We start from the raw sequence: 4,977 nt of genomic DNA on the forward strand, positions 1-4,977 counted from the left end.
TTATAATCTAATATCCATATCAATAAATTATTAATTGAAATCCATAAGGTATTAAGATTTCCTTTTTAAAAAAATCTAATGATCTTTTTCTTCTCCACATCCCATTCAGGATATGACCTTTAGTTGTCACTCTTTGCTGGGTTCCTGTTAACTCTGCCAGTTCCTCTCACTCTCCTTGTTTTTGATGACCTTATCAATTTTGAGAACTCCTTGCCAGGTATTTGTGGAGGATTCTCATTTATTGGAATTTACCTGCTTTTTTGTCTCATGATTTGACTGGCTATGGATATTTGAAAGTAAGATCGTTAAAGGACCATTTTCATTGCATCGTATCAAAGGTGGTTTCATTGCATACTATCAACGTGAATTTTCACTACAGATGTTGATCTTAATCACCAGGCTGATGTGGTGACTTTCAGTTTCTTCACTGCCAGTTATTCTTTATTACCTCTTTCCATTCTGTTCTGTTGGGAAGAGAGTAATGCACACTTAAAGAGTGAGGGCTATATTCTAAGAACTTGAGGGAATGTTTGGAGTTTTTGGATTGGGAGGTTTCTTTTCTCTTCTCCACTAATATATTAATTCACTTATTTAGTTATATCAGCATGGGCTCATGGGTATTTATTTATTTAAATACTTTGGTTTTTAATCCAGTACTACTTTATTTTGTTTAAATCTGGAACTTTGGGCACTAGGAGCTCTTTTAGTGGGCTTCTGTGAGCTTTGAGCTTTGAGTTATTTTCGGGAGGAGGGGGGGGAAGGGGACCTTCGAATTTCCTGCCACTAAAAAATGTTTCATGCTCACTACTATATTTCCTGCCCAAGTCATGGTTCCTTTCATTACACCATTGTCTTAAAAGTCAAGATCTAGGTGCTAGCAGTACTTATTGCTACTTGGATGTCCTGGCTCCTAGGTGGAGAAGTTGGAGAAGAAGACGTAACAAAAGAGGCCTTGCTTCTAGGCCATCTCAGCTGACAGAGCAAAAATATATGTGTGCATACTAACCTATTTGTATACTGTATGTATAAATATTGCTACGTGTAGCATCTGTATTTGTGTTAAGCTGTGTGTGAGTTTATATTGATGTCTCCAACACTAATGAATCACCACAAAGATCATTCTAGCCTCTTCTCCTTGCTTATCTTTAAAGTACCACTCAACATGGGCCTGCGGACTAAAGGGTCCTGGGTTCCGGGGTCCCATCAGGGGCAGATGCCTGGGTTGCAGGCTCGATCCACAGTAGGGGGCGTGCAGGAAGCAGCTCATCAATGATTCTCATCATTGATGCTTCCATCTCTCTGCCCCTCTCCCTTCCTCTCTGAAATCAATAAAAATATTTAAAGTGCCTCTCAACAGTGAGAAACCTAACTCCCAATATCTGAAATTAATTTTCTCAGTTCCAGTATACATGTATATCACTTCAGAATTGTTAACCCGTTCCTCTTTAGTAGGTAACTAGAGTACAATGCTTATGAGACAAACAGAACTCAGTCATTTCCACTTGATTTCTCTTAGTTATTTTATTTTTCTTACGGTTTCCATTATTCTGCTTATTTACTCCTATTTTCTGTTGTGTACAGCAAATTAAACTGGTTGGATTTTACAATTCCTCTTTAGAACATTTTCCCCATCTTTCATGAACTCTTAATATATGAATCATAGTTACTTTAAATGTCCGGTATAATAATTTCAAAATTGGTGTAATATCTGAGTCTAGAATTTATTTATTTATTTATTTATTTATTATTTATTGATTGAAGTAATGCTTGCTTTGTATCTTTTGGCTGACATTATTCCTTACCTTTAGAATTTTTGGTAATTTTTAAAAACCAATAGGATGTAATTGACAATAAGAATGAGGTAAAACGCATTTACTTTGAAATATTATGATAATCTGGTTAGGATTTAGTGTTTATATAAAGTTTGCTGTAACCTCAGATGCCAGAGGCTCAAATTCCTCTAGTGACTTTATGTTGTCTCATATGTTGCCTTAGGACTCCTATAAGAAAGCCACCTCAGACACAGCCTGAGGTTTTCAGCTTTTTACCTGTAATTATTTGCTATTATACTAGAGTCTTGTTTTTGTGGATGTAAAGTATAAAAGAAAGGAGTACATTTTATTATTTTAGGGGACTGAGCCTTTGTCCCTGAGCTGTAAATGTTACCAGTGTTTCTTATTTATCCCCCACCTACCCAGGTGAGAAAATAGCTAAAGGGAATAGGGACATGTAATGTAAGCCTGTGGCTAAAGTCTTTTCCGCTGAAGAGTGCGCAAATGCTCTGGTCATTTAAAAAAATGGTTTATCCCCCCCTCCCCTCCATACGAGAGCTACCAAGGAATCTTTCTTGACTCTTGAATGGGAGATCATGGTGGGGCAACTGGAGGTAAAACCTTGGAAGTCTGGAGCATCTTCCTAAGATTGGGGCCCCTCAAGAATTTCTCGCTCATCTCATAACCAAACGTCAGTGGGTCATCAAAATTACCATGTAAATGTTCCTACCAGTTTATGACTCCAGTGGCTTCTGCTCCAAGTAAGCAGATCTGTGCTATTGATCCTGTGCATTTGCCAGTCTCCTGAATATCAGAGAGTCAGTTAACTCTGTGAGCTCGGCTCTCTGATGGGTCCAAGAAAAGTTGTTTATTTTTAGTTTGTTCAGTTTTTAATTGTTATAATGATGGAAGTAAGAAAATGAAATATCTTAGAATATAGACCAAATTGGCATTGATAGGTAAAGTTAGGCATAAATGTAACATAAATAATTTTAGGCCATAATGACTTAAATAATTTGAAAGTGAACTTAAGGGGGAACTTTTTGTTTATTTTTTTCTTCTTCTAGTAATTCTTTGGTGAACTTTTGATCTAGCTCTATTTATCAGGCAGTTGTATGTTCTAAGGAATTTTATTTTATTTATTTTTTTCTCTTTGTTACATTCTTTCTTTCTGTTTTTAATCCTCACCCAGGGATATTTTTTTCATTGATTTCCAGAGAGTGGGAGGGAGGAAGAGGAGAGAGAAACATCCAAGTGACAGACACATTGATTGGTTGCCTCCTACACACGCTCTTACCGGGGCTGGGGAACCTACAAGGGAGGCGTGTGCCCTTGACTAGGAATTGAACCAGGACCCCTCTGTGGGCTGATGCTCTAACCACTGAATGCACCGGCCAGGGCATGACACTGTATTGATGGTGGTGCATGGTGAGGAGACCTGGAAGAGTATGTGGGGCCAAGGGGACCCCTGTGGGAACAGAGCAGGTGTTGAAGTCTGACCTTTACTGGCCAGGGAAGACGGTGTCACTGAACATACAAGGAATGAGGAGCTGCTGGTACTCCAGGGGCAGGTGCTGCTCCACACGCACGTGCAGGGAGACTCGGTCCGTGCCCAGGCCCTGCCTTCACATCAGCAGGTCCAGGTCCTTGACCTCACAGTCTTGCGGCAAGCATGAGCGGCAAATGCATCTAGGTCATCGCAAAGATGTTGGAAATACTTGTCCAGGCACTTCTCCACCCTCTCAAGAGCCTTCGTCTCCATGGCCATTTTAGCATGGAAGCTGAAGAGCTTAGCATGGTGGCTCAGTCCTGTCTTGTAGGGATCTTGATGGAGTCTGGGGCCAGCAGTTTGGGCCGGAGGAGGGGGAAGCCTGGCCAATAGAGGCTCCAGAAGCTCTGAAGATAAGACTGTAGTGCTGGTCAGTGGGGCTGGCTCAAGGAACTCAAGTTGTCCGGCCTGAGGTAACTCCGGGATGCTGGAGGCCGACTCTGGACTTGATGTCTTACCTGCAGAGTCCTTATCCTCTGAAGATCCGTCTGGCTCCTCGGCCTCAGTAGCCCCCAGGATCCCTCTACTTCTCTCACTTCTGTGTGTGTCTCGGGCTCTTCTGCTCTGGCAGATGCTTGTGTTCCTGCCGCCCCCTTCCCTTCACCCATGCTCATGCCTTCTCCTATTGTTTCCTCTGCCTCCTCACCAGCTCCATCCTGGAAGGGCTCTAGTTCATCTTCTCCAGAGATACTATTGCTGGTGTTTGGGAAGCCCAGAGCAAAGGCATCTACCTCCTCTGCCTTTCCTGCCAGAAGCTGGGCTGGTTTCTCAGCCCAGGCCCACTGCTGCATGTTCTGGGACTGACAGTCCTCTCAGGAGAGAGAGAGAGAGAGAGAGAGAGAGAGAGAGAGAGAGAGAGAGAGAGAGAGAGAGAGAGATGCACACTGGGAGAATGACCAATCAAAGGCTGGGAGAAAGGCTGGGTATCCTCCAACACTGTGTCCATTCACAGGGTAGCAACAGGGATTCTGTCTCCTGGATGAGCCATGGCCACAGAAGTGTCTTGCAGATCCTGCAAAAATACACCCACATCTACAGCTCAGCGTGCATGTAAGAGGTCTGCGAGCCAAACCAGGAGAGGCATGGCAAAGGTCAGATTGAGGGAGCTGGTGAAGGAGAAGGCACCAAAATTCCCAGGAGGCTCTGTAAAAGGACCTTGGGAGAGAAGCAGCCCTGGGTCCAATCCTTGCTGAAACTCTGACAATCTCAGCCTCTGCTTCCTCTTGCCAGAAGCTAGCAGACTTGGAGCCAGGGTTTTGTGTGTGTGTGTGTGTTTGTGTGTGTGTGTGTGTGTGTGTGTGTGTGTGTGTGTGTGTGTGTTGGGGGCGGGGGGTTGAGCTCTGGAAGCTGCAGCTCCAGGCTGTGGGGCTGGAGAACTGGACCACCTGTGGTGCTGGCACTGGCTTCACCACTGACTCTGGCATGGCCATGGAAGATTCCGGGCGGGTAGGAGGATGTTCTCAAGCACAGTCCGGGGTGTCTGTTCCTTCAGATGTCCACCGGTTTGAATGTGGGCCAATCTGCCAATAGTCCTGGCTCAGTGGGAATGCCGTCTGGCAGTTGACTTTGGTGCCTCAAATGACCCTTTCACAGGGGTCACCTAAGACCATCCTGCATATCAGATATTTACATTATGATTCATAACAGTAGCAACAT

The 4,977-nt window shown here is 43.7% G+C and overlaps 1 pseudogene across 1 annotated transcript; it reads right to left on the bottom strand.

Annotated features, from left to right (window-relative positions):
- Nucleotides 1–3,274: 3,274 nt before the first annotated feature.
- Nucleotides 3,275–4,579, bottom strand: LOC308517062 (centromere protein T-like; annotated as a pseudogene). The gene has a single exon. The product of its transcript is annotated as a centromere protein T-like (transcript).
- Nucleotides 4,580–4,977: the final 398 nt, after the last annotated feature.

Source organism: Myotis nattereri (assembly GCF_964212035.1).
Source record: "Myotis nattereri genome assembly, chromosome: 3".
Classification (NCBI taxonomy): domain Eukaryota; kingdom Metazoa; phylum Chordata; class Mammalia; order Chiroptera; family Vespertilionidae; genus Myotis; species Myotis nattereri.